This window comes from Protopterus annectens, chromosome 5.part0, assembly GCF_019279795.1.
Source record: "Protopterus annectens isolate FY-2018-M chromosome 5.part0, PAN1.0, whole genome shotgun sequence".
Taxonomy (NCBI): Eukaryota; Metazoa; Chordata; order Ceratodontiformes; family Protopteridae; genus Protopterus; species Protopterus annectens.
In genome coordinates, this window is record NC_056735.1 from 450,050,961 (window position 1) to 450,068,292 (window position 17,332).

Below are 17,332 nucleotides of genomic sequence, written 5' to 3' on the forward strand. Positions count from 1 at the left end.
CAGATATCTGATAAATGTCTTCTGCATTATTCATGTAAGGACGCTTAACTCACACAGACATCCTCCCTATTATGTCACATTGTGTAACAGTCACATAAAACATATTTTCACTGTACAGTCCCTACTGTACCATTTAGATATGTGATCGGTGTTGCTGCTACAACCATCTTCCATTGACATGCCCTCCTCTAGTGCACATTAGGTAGTTTCACTGGTTAGTTTTCCCTGTGTTCATTCCTACAATTCATGTTTGTGTCCCTATTCAATACATACACTTCCCCTGAGTGTTCATTTTGCATGGCAGTCTATGTCCCATTACAGATCATTTACACAGCGTCAGTACACAATGCCAGGAATGGCATATCACAATACACTGCACTGTAGGCACACTGTCCTGTGGTGTGTTTGGATGATATACTTCACATTCTTACCTGTCAGCTGTCCAGATATTCCCAGGATGTCTAGATGTTTTCCTTATCAAATTTGTGTCTTTCGACCATTTCACTGGAATGATCTCAGAACTGATGTGAGTCAGTTTTATATACATTTGAGGTTACACCTCTCACCTGTCCTGATTTGTGCAGAATATCCACTTTTTATCTAATATTTTTGATCTTTTCCTCATAACATATTGGTTTTCTGGCAAATCATTGACATGTCATTGCAGATTGAAGTCACCAACTGATGACAGACATTTGAGTTTCAAACTTCATGCTCCTCAGAAAGTTCATGGTACTGTGCAACCTATTATTCTTTCAACTTTCTAAGTTTGGAAGACCAATTTTAAAAATCTGTCCCTTGTTTCGGCCCTTTGTCTTCCCATTATTCATGTCTCTGTCCAGATATCTTGCTCATTTCTATGAGACATATATGTCACATATGTCCCTATTTCTGGTTATTTGTCCCTTCATTATGTTGGCCTTTGTGCAGATGTGCTGCACTAACAGATTGACAGCTATCTGTGAAGTTTTGGTAATCACTGTGGCATTCTGCACAAATCTGCGGACTGTAGGTCCTCTGCTTTACACAGAATTGATATCCAAATCTGCTTACACAGTTTCCTGACCAGCAACACTGTTGTTACCCATTAAACCTAGTTTATACATGTTGCATGCAATTAATATGCATCGTACTCTACTGCTCGCAACATACCACAGTGCAAACATGTAAACTTTGTGTAGACTCCACACATAGCTTGCACAGAGTCTATTGAATCCCAGAGTACATCTTATTCACATAATCATCATAGTTCATTATGATTAAACCACCCCCCTTCTCAGGTTTCACAAACTAATTCCTCTTGTCCCTGGAAATTCTGGCTAGCAACTCCCTTTCAGCTTGTGAAAAATGAAACCTAAAATGTTTCTCCTGTTGACTTTTCTCTGCTCGTATTCACAAACTTTTTCATACATGGCTACTGTAGGTTACAATGAAGGGTTATATTTTTCATGTTCTTAAACACTAATAATAAATTTAACTTACAAGTAAACATTTTAATCTAAAAAAGTATGTAATAAAGAAGCAGATTGTACGGGGACAAAATTAAAACATGTTTAAACAAACTAAAGTACACCATGGTGATGAATAAATCAGTGGAATTAAATACATGAAGATCACTGTCACAATTAACAAAGTCAGGCAGTTCCATATTGTCCATGCATTTTTCAGTTACCTCCTGTAATTTTGGTGATTCTACCCTCTCCCCATAACTCTCATTGAATAATTCATCTGCCTTTGCGCTCTTGCTTCCTTATGTTTGTAAATTCCTAGAGCTCTTTGTTAACTCCAAATATGTCCGGCTGGCTAGCCTCTATGATCACTGCATCATTGGAGGCTGTACAGTCATGTCTAAGAATGAGATGAATTATCATGTGTTATTTCATCATTTATTTATTTATTTACTTATTGGCATTTGTTAACCGGGTTGATCCAACTGGGCTTGTGGCCCATTTTCAGTGGAGACCCAAGGAGAAAAGCTCCATTAATAGACTTTAATAGTGCATTACAATGCTAACAATTTTTGTGTTAATACAGATATGAGAGACAGAAGAGATGTACATAAAGTATTATACAGGAAAGGTCTATATACAAAGTAGAAAGCCTACATAAAGCAAAATCACACATAATATTTTACATGGAGAGTATAATTAAGTACAAAGTAAACATTTTTTTTTCATAGTCTTTTTGATTGACTGAAATCAGTATATGGCAATTTACATGAAGTTGTGCATAGTGGTGGAGTAAAATTAATGTGAAAGGAGTATAAGGAGGCTAAGCAGGGTTGTGGCAGGGGCAAGTCTTGGAGTTGAGTAGACGAGTTTTTAGTTCATTTTTAAAATGAGAGGAGTGGGTAATGGAACGTATGTCAAGGGGAAGTTTGTTCCAGGCATGGAGTATTTATATAGTATTTTGACTACAGATTTTTTTGGTTGGTAGATGTCCAGTAGCTGCTGGTTTGACTAGCCAGTGTCAGATTTTGGAGAATTATTTTTGTTTTTCTTGTAGGAGAAGGTGTCAGTGGGGGGGGGGGGTGCAGTGTATGCAGTGCCTGCATCATAATCAGCCTAGTCTCTAGAAAGCTTTTTCTTTTTTCATTTCCTGTTTGATTTACAAGATTTCCTCACTTTCTCAATGTTCATAATCTATAAACAACTTATCATTTCTTAGTTTTTGTCAGTTTCTCGAATCTCCTTAGCTAATTTTTTGATTATTGTTTCATTTGCCTTAACGAAGGCAGTCAATAAGTCACATCCATGCCCATTGAACATTTCAAGCAATTTTTGGCGAAAATGAAAACCTTTTTCCAGTCCATTCAGATATTTCCAAGTCTGAAGAACTTTGATGACCAAATTTTAATGAATACATTTCCTGAAATACTTATTCTCTAACTGGAAACTATGATATTTGTGCAATTTCCTGTCCAACAATTCCAGTTGTGCTGAAAATGATTATGAAACCAATAGAGTGTTTCTGAGACAATGTAATATCAGTTTTAAACTAATGTTTGTTTTCATTTATATAAATGTATGATTGCTTATGTTGTAACTGAAATGGAAGGTGTACACTGTTGCTTACACCAAAGTTTCTTGCTGGGCGTGCATGCGCACATGTGCGTGCCATGAGGTGCGAGTAGGGCAGTGTGCACGCGTGTAAGGCAGACTGAGCATGTGGGAGCCTGTTGGCAGACTTGTAAGACTGTTTGCGCTGGTGTGCGCGCGTTTTAACCCGAATAAGATGATTCTAAACTGTGTAAGCATGTGTGCGTGCGTGTAAGCCACTGTGAGCGTGTTTCTGCTGGTATGCACGTTGCTCCCCCCTGAGGAAACAGAAAGGAAAAAGGAAGCAACAGAATTAGTAGGAAGCTAGCAGGGAATACTGCTGGAGCTAGCAGGTGAAAACAATTAGAAGCAGGCAATTACACAGGCAGAATAGTAGCTCAGCCAAGCACTTAAAACTCTGCAAACAGCAGTGCAGGATGTTTCTCTCAAGAGACACTGCAAGACAGGAGTAAGCTATTAGAAGTGAAAACTGAAAAAGCTGAACTCAGAGCAGAAATGCTAGGGGCTGCCATAGCTGTCATAAGGAGACATAGGCTACTTGCTGAGGGTGGTGACAATGCAAATGGTGCCAGACAACCCACAGTGAGGAGACGGAGAAGAGTGTACAGGCCCAGGGTCAACTACCACGGGTTACATGAGCTGGAGATAGCAGAGCGCTATAGAGTGGACAGAGACCTCCTGCAGCAAATTGTCGAGCTGTGCAGGCCACACCTCACACACAGAACCAACAGAGGGGAACCCATCCCAGTGGAAACCAAGGTATGTGTTGGCCTAAGAATACTAGCAACAGGTACCTTCCAGAGACCAACTGGTGATATGATGGGAATATCACAGACATCAGCCTCCAGGGTACTGCACCAGTTCCTGGATGCCATGTCAGCACATGTCAGTGATCATGTATATTTCCCCAATGCCCGTGAGGTATTGGCCAGCAATATGCGTCTCTTCCAGCAAATAGCGGAATACCCTGAGGTAGTGGGTGCAATAGATGCACGCACATACGCATCAAAGCACCAGCCGGTGAGTGGGGTAGGGCCTACATTAACCACAAGGGCTTCCCCTCTATCAACTGCCAGGTCATGCGTGATGCCCAGGGCATAATAATGAATGTGTGTGCTGGCTGCCCTGGGAGCTACCATGATTCCCATATCTGGCATTTGACGCAGCTGTACCAGACATTTGCCAATGGGGACATCCCACATGGACACCTAGTGGGGGATGCAGGTTATGCACTGGAGCCGTGGCTGATGACACCCATCAGAAATGCACACACACACCTGAACAGGAACGCCAATAATGAGGCACACGCACAAACACGTAATGTAATAGAGCATGGGTTTGGGCTGCTCAAGTCACGGTTCCGGTGTCTGGACACATCTGGTGGAGCTTTGCAGTACTCACCAACTACATGTACCCAAATTGTCATGGTATGTGCTATGCTACATAATATGATCTTGTGAAAACAGCTGCAGCAGGACCAGCATAGGGCCAGGCCAAACAGCCCCCCACCATTGCCAAAGCCATCTCAGGCAGAGCGTAACTCGGAGGAGGAACAACGTGAGCCTGCCCCAGTAGGCAGAAGGAGGCGTGCCCAGTATGCCCTGGCCTTGGCAAAGAGGCAATGCATAGCACATACACTGGCTCAGTAGAAACCCTGGGAATTATACCCCTCTCTGACTCACTCATATAATAACAGGGATGGCTAAAATGACATAACCTGCTCTCAAACATGTACAGGGAGTGTAGTATGTGCATCCAACAGAGGCAGCCCTGCAGCACCACCTGAGGCATGAATGCCATGTGTTAAGCAATGTAACACCATGTAGTATATGCACACTTGATGACCCTGACTAACATCCTACCCTCACCAAGCATGATGCCACAATATGATGATGAGATGATCAATTGCAATAATTGGCTGAAGTATTGCAGTTAGTCAAAGGGGCTCCAATGTGTGCCAGCCTGGGATGACATGCTGAGCATGACATGATGCTCCACCTGCTAGGGGTGGCGTGCACCTATCAGTCCAGGCCTTATGGATACTGGCAAAGGCTGTTGTTACCCACAGCGTGCCCTGAATAGGTAAGGCTCAAAGCACAAACCCACCTCCATAGGTATCACACGGGATAAGAACCTAGATGTAATGCTACCCAATGCCAGAAGTCTAAACAGCAAGATGCATGAAGTCTAAACTCCCCCAGTATGGAGAATGTTGATATCTGTCCTGTAACATAAAACTGGGTCAAGGCTCACAACAGCACCCTAACACTACCAGGTTAAACCTCATACTGTGCTGTACAGCCTCAAAACATGGAACAAGCTACAAAAGGAGGGTGACTAGCAATAATTGTCAAGGATAACCACACCCCCATGTTGGTACCACAACAAGAAGCAGCATGGACTAGCTATGGTCAAGTAACAGTGGCTAAAACTGCCTGCTACAGACTACCATCCTAACACCAGGAACTGCACCTGGCCTATGTTGGAATACATGAATATATCAAGCCCTCCAAACCACATTATATTGGGTGACTGAAAATACCCAGACATAGACTGGGAGCATTATACTAGCTCCAACACTGTAGGACAAAAGTTCCTAGAATCCATAAACCAAAATGCCCAGGAACAACGTACCACTCCCACAAGAGGGGTAAGCATACTGGATGTGATAATCAGCAACATGGGTACTGGATGGCAAGATGAGAAGTGTATCCCTCACTGGTAAGACCAGACCATAGAGTAATCACACTGGATATACACATCCTGACCACAGTCCCTGGCCAGAAAACCACAGTGAAAAACATGTGTAAAGCAAAAGTTGCACTCCTCCAAACTGATGTGGAGTCCATTAAAGGCCCTATGCAGGTGCAAAATATGGGCCACACCTCAGAACCTGTTATACAGGCATTCCATGAACACTGCCAGGAATGCTTGGATTATGCAATCCCAAATAAAAACAAGACACAATGCCATACACGCAGGCATCTGGCATGGTGGACTCCAGCCATTACCAAACCATGCAAGAGAATGAGGAAGCTACTACATGATAGAGCAAACATAAAAAGGGAAGTTATCACTGATCAGTAGTATGGCAATAAAATATGTCCACACATACAATCCACTAAGACCAGCTACAACAAGTTGAATCTGTGAATCTTGAGGCAATGTTACACCTGCCCCAAGTACACAGACAACCCTCAACTCCCCCCAAGAAATACAAATATATGTGAGAGATGCAATCATTTATCCAAACCGGAGGCTGAGCTCCCTCAACTCAGTACTGTCAAAACTAGTCAGGAGGAGAAGGTAACCACACACACCACAAACCCAGTCCCACATAGACCTATCACAACTGCAAACCAAAGACATAAACACAGAAAAACATTCCCGGAGGCCCTAATTACAAACACACCACACCAACAGAGGCCTCCAAAGCAGACACCCAAGCAACCACAACCTCCAAACATAGCACATGCAACACATAGTACACAAAGCTGGTGTGCCAGTCACAGGCCAGAAGGAGAAACAACATGCCTGATACAGTTGTAATAGGTGACTCCATAGTCAGACACACTGCTGTCCCGCTCACCAGACTGAACAAGGGAAAGGGTACAGTAAGCTGCCTGTAGGCTGCTACAATACGCCACATAACACAAGTACGCAGGTCACCCCAAAGCAAGTAGAAATATGATGCAGTCATTGTCCATGCTGGCGTGAATGACCTGAGATGTACCTCCCCGGACTACATGAAAAGAGACATAGATGAGCTCTCCAATTATGTAGTCCAGGCCGGTATGACACTGACCGTTTGCAGCATCCTACCCTCACCAAGAATGATGCCACAGTACAAACACAGAATGATCAGCTTTAACAAGTGGCACAATTGCTGGTGTCAATCCAACGGGATCCAAAGTCTGTCTGCTGCAGATGTCATGCTTGACAAGCCACGCTGCTGTTCCAGGGATGGCTTGCACCTGTTACCCCTGGGCGTCTGGATATTGGATAAGGCTTTTGCCACCTCCATAGAGCCTTTCGTAGGCAAGGCTGAAAAGACTAACCCACCACCCTAGAAAACATAAGTGGAAAGAAACATAAGGGTAATGCTGACCAATGCCAGACATGTAAACCTCAATATGCATGCTCCCGAGGCCCTCCCCAGTATGGAGAACATTGATGTCCATGCAGTGACAGAAACCTGCAGCAAGCCTCCTGACAGCACACCAGCACTACCAGGTTATACCTCATACCATGCGTTATGGCCCCAAAACCTGGACCAAAACATAAAAGGAGGGGGAGTATCCATATTCAGCACAGACACCCATACATCCAGGTAACTGACAATGCACGAAGCATCGGAGACCACCCATGTGCAACTAACCATAGGCAAAACTGCTGTACAGTCTGTAGCATGCTACAGACCACACTCTCACACACAGGAACCCCACCCAGCCATCCTGAAGACACTGGACAGTATGAATGTCTCACCAAATACCAAACAAGGTACTCACAAATTACCACATAGGTGGTAAACCATTATGTATGGAAGGAGTATTCAGGGACCTAGGGACACAAGTGGACAGTAACCTGTTATGTGACACTCACATTGCCAATGTGGCTAGGAAGACTGTCTATATTGGACACCGTATCATGAAAGGATTCACATCTACATCAACAGAGGTCATTGTGCCCCTATACTGTTCTCTTATCAGACCCATAATGTAGTAGAATGCCTCATTTGGGATGTACCTTACCTGACACCTGCAGCAGTTAGTAAGACCTCAAAGGTACCTCACCAAGAGGATAAATGGTCTCAAATATATGTCATATGCTGCCTGGCTGTAGACACCCCAGCTGAATGCAGTCACATACTGCCTACACAGAGGCATTGTATGCCTGTTGTACAAGGCCATGTCCAACACAGGAGTAATGGACATGCTCCACCCCAGAAAACCCAAAGCCATCGAAGCTGTGAGAGTGAGAGATGTCAACCTCAACACATAATGAAATAGGATGTGCTGGAGGGACAGATACATAACCCAGAGGCTCCCTACACCCTGGAACAGAATCCCACTCCATGTTAGGCAGAGCCCCTCACTGACATTCTTCAACAGGACTCTTGCCAAGTGGATGGATGATCATAGATGTACACTGGGGGTCTTCACTGTGTCACGTCCTGACAGAGGCACAGTAAAGTAAATCATAAATGGACATAATATTCACATAGCAAGGGGTGGCGAAAGCCACACACACTCTGGCTAGGCTTATAAATGCCCTAGGGTGGATAACCTAGTATGAACCTATGAACCTATGAAGATACAAATTGTACAGGACACTAAGGATAATCACAAGGCTTTCTTAACTGATGGTAGGAACCTTGTTGGGAATTCACAGATATGCTCTAAATCACTCAAATATTACAAACAACATACCAAACACACACACATATTGCCAACATCCAACCTGACATGTGCAGTGCAACCCCCCCCCCCCAGAATGCAAAATATCTATCCCAGCAGACTGCTGGCCCCCTGACATTGCAGATGCTGAGGTAACAGCCAGCATCTACAAAGCAAAACACACAGCAGCAATGGTATGAGATGGTGTCCTGGGCTGAGTCCAACATGGACTCCAAGAAGAATGGAATGCCAAATCAGACTACTGCTCAGTGTCAGCCTTACCACAGGATATGTACCCAAAGAGCAGTGTACAACAACAGTGGTCCTTCTCAACAAAGGTGTTGCCTGAATGGATACTGCAAACTGCCACCCCAGAATCCTGACAAGCTTGGTGTGCACAGCTATGGAAAGGATCAGCATGTACCACAGACATAAAGATATTGGGGACCTACTGACACTGGACCCTACCCAGTGTGGCTTTCTTAAGTGCAGATCCTGCCCCATAAACATGTTTGACTCATTTGAAACAGTCATTAAGGTCATTGATGAGGGCAATGTGGTCCACACAGTGTAGCTGGACCTTGCAAAGGCTTCCATACAATACCCCACGTGTTCATTATAGATAAGCTCACCACCTTAAATATAAACCCCTATGTCAGTAGGGGGGTTGCAAACCAGACCAAGGACAGAACTGACATGGTCAGACATGCTGCAGCCATGTCAGACTACAAACCAGATATAACTGGCATCCCACAAGGCTTGATCCTGGGACCTCCCTCGTTTGGTATATATGTCCAATAGGTACAGGCCAACATGGAAGGACTGTGTCTGAACATGTTTGCAGAGGACTACAAACTGGCCACCATATCTGACCCTCCAGCTGACACAAGCATCCCACAAAAGGGCCACATAGAAACAGACAACTGGTGCCATAGCCATGTTAGCAAGCTAATTGCAGAAAAGTGTATAGTCAACCCCTGTGGATATACAGTAAGTGCCCACCAATTACCACATAGGTGTTAACCCATTAAGTACTTAACATGTAATGAGAGACCTGGGGACACAAGTTGATAGATATCCTGCATTGGACAAGCAAGTGGCTGTAGTGGTTACAGAAACATACCATATACCCACCTAATCATGAAGGTTGTCAGATCTAGATAAGGGGAGGTCATTGTGGCTCTGCAGTCATCCTTCATCAGTGTTACAATTGACTACAATAGCCCCTGTGGGATGTACCTCAGCAGACACCTCCATCAACTGTAAAGTCCCCAAAAGTACCTCACCAGGAGTATCAAAGAGCTTGAACAGATGTCATGTGTTGCCTGATTAAACAAACTGCAGCTCCACACACTGCCATACTGCCCACCTAGAGGCAAGCTGTGCCTGATGTATAAAGCCATGTCCAAGCTGGAATCAATGAACATGCTGCACCTTGTACAATCTGAATGGCAGTGAGCTATGCACATGAGAGACCTGAACCCCAGCACTGACATACATAGGACAAGCTGTACTGAATGATCCGTAACACAGAAGCCACCCCCACTCTTGAGTAAACTCCCAGTACAGGTTAGCCAGAGAGTCACTCATCGACTCTCCTCAAGAGGAATCTTGATGAGTGGATGGGAGATGGTAGGTTTACCCTGGGTATCACTGTTATGTCACGGGTAGACGGAGGCACAGTATACTAACCATGACATATGTCATGGCAAACTCCACTTACAATGTGTGTCGAAGGACAAACACACTCTCCGACTAGCATTAGAAATGGCCTAGGGCACATCGCTAGTGTTTGCCAATGTACACCTATGTTGTGGAAAACACTACCAATGTTGGACAAGCCTGGTTTAAGTAGTTCATATCTGAACATAATGCAACATGGTCAGATGTGCACAACTGGCCCCTAACCAGGCTGTTGTGCTCACTATGAAAATGTAAAGCAGTGATAGGACTAAAGCCCAGGATACTGTCCACCACAGTGAAAGTACTGAACCAGTACACTATACGGTACTACAGTGTTAGGTCAGTATGAAAGGATGTTGACAACTGTATGCAAAGTATCCCATGCAAACCCTGCAGGCACAGTATAATCCCTGTTGTGTTCAGACACAAAGCAGTTGGACAGTAACTACACAACATGACACACAACACACAAACATAAATGTGAGATATTGTTGAAGTTCACACTCATCCACAAATGTGGTGGGCTGCAGACTTCAACATATGGAAAGCTCACACTGGGCATGCTCGCACACTTTGATAAATGAGACATATGTCAGACAACATGCCATGGAAAGCCTGAACTGGGCATGCTCACACACTTAGGCCAAATCTCAGTTTAGCAGTTGGCCACACATATCTGGTATTTGTACGTGTTATTCCAGGAACCAACCACATTACAGCAATCTGCCTAGTGCACACAGTTAAATGACTACAGAGACATAAGTGATATAGTGGATCCCTCTCATATTCAAACATCTTCCACAGATACACAAGTTGTTCATAGAAATAGGGAATGCTATGGCAATAAAGACCTGCAAACAGTCTATCAGCAACAAATATTGTGCATCTGACAATTAAACATATGGGTGTAGAGGTCAACACTAGGCTGTTTGCCCTAGGGAATGACAGCTTAGCCAGAGTGTGCTTGGCGTCTGCCTCCCCAGTACAGTAGGCTACTGTGCCACTGTAAAGTAGGTCACATAAAGCACCGTGTGAGGCTAGTGTGCTGTGCCTCTGTCAAGCAGGGACACAGTGGAGATCCCAGGGGTTGAATTTGCTAAGCCACATCCATGTTGTTGGTGTGTGCTGGAAGAGGGTTGGTGAGGACCTCTAACAGTAAGTGGGCGTCAATAACAGACTGAGGGAAGCCTTATCTGCATTGTCTGGACAATTTCACTGTCAACACTTTGTCATGATGATTATGAGGGATTGAAGTGTCGTGCCAGTACTGTTCAGAGATGTCCTCCCTCTGTGGGCTACTGCTCTGCAATGTATTAGCTCACTCTGTCTGTTGGACAGCTCATATATGGCTGGTGTACACCTGACAGGTGTCCTGTTGTGGAGGAGTCATGGGTATATTTGGGATAGCATGATCAATGTAAACCTTCCACATGCTCATAGAATGCAAATGTCAAGGATTATGCAGAGTGGCCTGTATACTCCCCCAGCATGGGTCCTTTGAAGTCTTCCACCCCAGTCTTCACAAGTGTAAAGTCTGCTTTTGATAAATACACTTTGTTTGCAGTGACAACCTTGCCTGGGGGTGGGGATGGGATATGGATGTACAGGGAAAGGTGGGTATGGTCAGATATCAACAATGGTGGTCTACCTCTGGTGTGGAACAGTGAGTACCCATGTTGCAGATGGTCAGGTGCAATATGTATTCCCCCTTGTGGCCGTGGTGAGTGGTTCTGCCATAGCACATGGACTCACAAATTGTAGTGGCTGTAGGGTAATGTTGTAGAGGCCTGAGTAGTTCCCACACACAATATACCTGTACCTGACGTTAACAACTGGAATGGTGTATGTGAACACCTGCATATCTTGGCACTGTTCCCAGGGAAGCAAAGTGTGTGTCCTGGATGTGGGAGGGGTGGTCCGAACTGGTTGTGTTGTGTGTTACAGGTCCTGTGGTCACGAAGCATGGTATAGAACATAACCTGCCAGTGCGATGTGCATATCTGACCCTGAAGTAGGTGGCTGCAAATGCATATATATGCTATCCCCCACCTGACAGGTAGTACTAGATGTACATACCTCTGTAGAAATAATGATGTCAGCACCCTATAAATACTGCAGGTGCAGAACAGATGCCCAGTAATTCAGATAGTGTGCTCTGCTAATGCGTCTCCCTCAAGTGTCATAATATAGTTAGGTAGGGGTTTGAATCCTGCAAATGCTCAGTGTGTGTGAGTGGGGTTGGTGTGTGTGCAAGTCTGTGTGAGGGAAATGTCCCTTTTGGCAACTGGGAAAACACACTACAGGATGCACATTCCCCTTTCTAAACACTGATGATGTCAGCACCCTATAAGTACGGCCGGAGAAGGGAAACCTCCCAGTAATGCGAATAGCGTGCTCTGCTAATGCATCCGTCTCGAGTGTCATAGCATACTTAGGTAGGAGTTTGAATCCTACAAATGCTCAGTGTGTGTGGAGGGGGGTTAGTGTGTGTGTGCAATTCTGTATGAAAGAAATGTCCCTTTTGGCAACTAGGAGAACACACTACAGGATGCACATTCCCCTTTCTAAACACTGATGATGTCAGCACCCTATAAGTACAGCAGGAGAAGAGAAACCTCCCAGTAATGCGAATAGTGCGCTCTGCTAAAGCGTCCGTTTCGAGTGTCATAACATACTTAGGTAAGGGTTTGAATCTTGCAAATGCTCAGTGTGTGTGGAGGGGGGTTAGTGTGTGTGCAATTCTGTGTGAGGAAAATGTCCCTTTTGGCAACAAGGAGAACACACTACAGGATGCACATTCCCCTTTCTAGACATTGATGATGTCAGCACCCTATAAGTACAGCAGGAGAAGGGAAACCTCCCAGTAATGCGAATAGCGCACTCCACTAATACGTCCGTCTTGTGTTTCATAACATAGTCAGGTAGGGGTTTGAATTCTGCAAATGGCAAGTGTGTTTGTGGGGGGGTGGAAGTAAGGTGTGTGCAATTACATATGTGAAAAAACTGACCCTTTTGCCAACCAGTACAACACACCAGCTGCTGCATATTCCAGTCTCTGCACAGAGATGATGTCAGCACCCTACAAGTACAGCAGAAGAGGGCAAATTTCCCAGTAATGCAAATAGCATGCTCTGCTACTGCGTCTCTCACTACTGTCATAGCACAGTTAGTTATGGCTTTGAATTCCACAGGTACCACATGTGTTTTTGTCACACAGAATGCCCATGTGTGTGGGTTGTTGTTCACAATAATGCATGACATCAATTAAACCAGTAATGGCAATGGACACAGATGATGTATGTGTGTGCCAAATACACATATGTACCTGTGACCTTCAATAGTTCCCATGTCTGACACCTGCCACATGTGAATACATGGTATTTGCACTGGATAACATTATGACTGTGGTCTTCTGTGTGGGTGCTGCATGTGGTATGTGTATATACAGTGTGAGATGTATATGGTATCATCCTAGCAGCGAGGGATACACATCTGGTCTGGGGCATATAGTCTACATGTTGTTGATGAACAGGTGCTGCATGTTTTCACCTGTTGTGGGAGTGGTAACAAGTTGTTCCATAGCAATGCAGTGACTACATGCTAGGAACCTTTCAGCTAGGGTGTTGTAGCTACAGTAATTCATCAGCATTCAGTAATACGTCAGCATTCCTGGTGAGGGTATGATGCCAACCAGGTCAGGGTCATACCAGCCTGTGCCACATGCTCAGAGAGCCCTTCCATGTTCCCTATCATGTAGTCCAGGGTGGTACATCACAGGTCACCCATAGTGGCATGGACAATGACTGAGTCATATGTGTCCATGTCTCTGACTGACCTGTATGCTTGTGTTATGTGGTGGACTATAGTGCCCCACGGGCATATCACTGTGACCTTCATCTTGTCCAGCCTGGTGAGCGGGACCTCACTGTACCAGACAATAAAGGTACCTAACACAACTGTAGCAGGTGTGTTGTCTAGCCATACAGGCTGTGACTGTTTGGCACACAGGATTTGTGTGCTATGTGTTGCACATGCTGTGTTCCGGCTTAACGTATGCCTATGTGCCAGCTGTAGAGGTGTCTGCTGCTCAGGCAGGATGCTATTCTGAGGCTCCATGAATGGCCCAGTGTGTTCACGTGTTTGGATTGCTGTCAGTGTAGGTCTACATCAGACTGGTATTGTAGTCACGGTAGTATTTCATGCCACCTGACAGGTTATGCCAGTACTGGGTTCAGAGTGATTAGTCCCCAGTTTGGCTATGTGGTTGCATCTCATACATGTGTTGTACGTCCATGTGTAGGGGAGAGGGTTGACTGTGTACATGTGGCAGCTGTGACATTGCCACATGACCCACATATTCCACAACTGTACCATAGAGGTGACTGACAAGTGACCTTTGCACATGCTACCATAGTATTGTGATTGCCATGGTGATTAACAGCACATAGGGCCAATGGGGAACAAGGTACAGAAGGTGAGTATGTGAGGGTGTAGTGCCTGTGATTAGTTAGCACTGGCATATATGACTGCTCACGTGGACAAATGACAGGTAAGTCATATGCAATGTGTCACAGGCAACGTACATGTGAACAGGACAAGCAGTGACGTTCTGTCAAGTGAGACATGGACATACATATAGTAAGCTATGCAGATGTCACTAGAAGTCCACAGAAGCTCTGTAACTCTGCATTGCAGGTGGGATCAGTGTTCCAGGGTAACTGCAAGCAAACATGCATGCAAACAAAGCTACAGTAAGCAGGGCTGCATGTAGTCCATTGTACAACAAACAAGCTGTACCACTTCCAGTAGGTAACAGTGCAAATATGCAGGCACTATACACATGTACATGGAAATACACAGGTCAGATGTCTAGGGTCCAGTCTCAGTGCACACAAGTGTACAGACCATGTACCGTCAGGATGTACAATAACTGGATGGAAACCCAGGTGCTCATACCTGCAGTAATACACATGTCAAATAGACACTGAGCCTTCACTCAGTGGTTCCATACTTAGTAGGATGTATGCTACCTGTCCTGCCACCACAGTATCCCTGACATTTATGGGGACTCTCCCTCCTGTGAAAGTTAGTTTTGTGTGTTGGGGCTGTCTAGCATGGTATGAGATGTGAGCTTGCAGTGCTAGGGTGCTCCTGTGTGTCCTGTACCAGTCGTGTAGTACTGCACACATATCAACATCCTCAAACATCCGCATTGCAGAGTCCAGTGTGGGCAACATGCCACTTGCAGTTTACATGTCCATCATTGCGTATCAATACTTTCATTACCTTATCCCCTGTGCTACCTATGTATGTAGCCTTCTGGTGACATCCTTACCACCAGTATGCCAACATGTGCAGATGATACACTATGGTACTTACCATGGGTGTAGACAACAGTACAAGACAATCATACCCTTACTGCATCAGGTATGCTGGGATATACCCACAATTATATCAGCACACAGTACTGTTAACAACATGATACTATTACTACACGTCTATGTAGTCACCCTGTGCATCAAAAACATGTTAACCTGTACCTGCACTGATGTTACAGATTGCAGGAGGTGGCACAGTTTCATCATATGCACAGGGTGTGAACTTGGTATGCCTGAGTCTGCCATTGATACCACCAATTGACATGTATGTGTATGTGTGTTGGTGAGGGACAGCAGTACAAGGTGGGGCAATGTTGATGCAGTGTGTGCATGTATGCGGTAGCCCTAGGTGTTGTCAATTCGCATGTGTGCATGGATGCACACAGTTCCACCTCATGGCTGCCATATACTGGTGTTTGTGGACAGCCACAGACTGTACCTGGCAGGTCATACAGATCAGTGTCTCTGGCCATGGACACGGTACCTGTGCCTTGCAGGGGTGCTACGGACCGTATCCGGTACCAATCCAGACTGGGTACTGTCATCAGAAGCAGGTGTTCATTGACTGGACACAGATCCCTGTCAGGCCTGTCCGGAGCCATGTGCACGTGGTCTCCTGGGGTGGTCTGATGACAGCACAGACCCAGCATTGCTGGGGCTGCTGCTGGCACTATGGGTGTGGCCACGGCCCTGTTGTCGTCTGCGACGACTGCCAGCTGCTGCTGTTGCTGGCATATGCCCACGTCGACGCCTCAACCGTCCACCATCGCCCTGGATCATGGACATGTAGTTGTGGAACTGATCTAATATGTCCCCACAACGTCTGTCAATGACATCTGTGAAATTACGGATGGCAGCCGCAGTGTCACGCATACTGTCAGTCATGGCTGTGCGACATGCTGTCAGCTCCCTCAGACCCTGTCTGGTGTACCGTTCCATACGTGACTGTGCCTGCATGACAGCCCGAAACATAGCTGAGGTTGTAAGACCTCTGTGGGCACATCTGACAGGGGCAGTACGTCCATGGATGCTCCCACGAGAACTCCTGGACATCTGTCTGTGTGGTACCATCTCAGGGCCATGCCCATGGCTGCTGTGTGGGGAAGCATGTGCCACAGATACCACATTACCCTGGTCAATGCCCACTGTATCCTGTCCATCACCTAGGGACATTGGTGACAAAGGGTGTATTGGCAGGATAACTGTGCGCATTGATGGGGTTGACAGCTGTGTACTGTCAATTGGCTGACCAATGACGGACCCTGGCATACCTTCCTGTGCCATTGCACAGATGTCATCATTATCAGTACCCATGGCACCTGACTCAGGTTCCCTGCTGCATGACACCAGAGCAGCACCAGAACCTGTGGGAGGGAAACAGGAAACACAGTTTACAATGTCTACACAATGTTACCAGTGATGCACACAAGCACAGGTGCACACATGCACACATGCACAGGTGCACACATGCACACATGCACAGGTGCACACATGCACACATGCACACATGCACAGGTGCACACATGCACACATGCACACAGTTGCACACATGCACACAGTTGCACACTTGCACACTACTCAGTATGCGAGATATCAACACACAGACACAGACACACCTGCATGCATACACAGAGCACTACTCAGTAAGCCTAATATTACTATTACTATCAAGACTATTAAAGGTATTGTTAATACACACTCACCAGCATGGATAGGCTGCATTGCTGTTACACTGGAGGGACCTGCAGAAGTGAGGAAATTAATGTCAGTGGGCACAACTGTGCCATTGTTACTGAGTATGATACAGGTCAGTAGT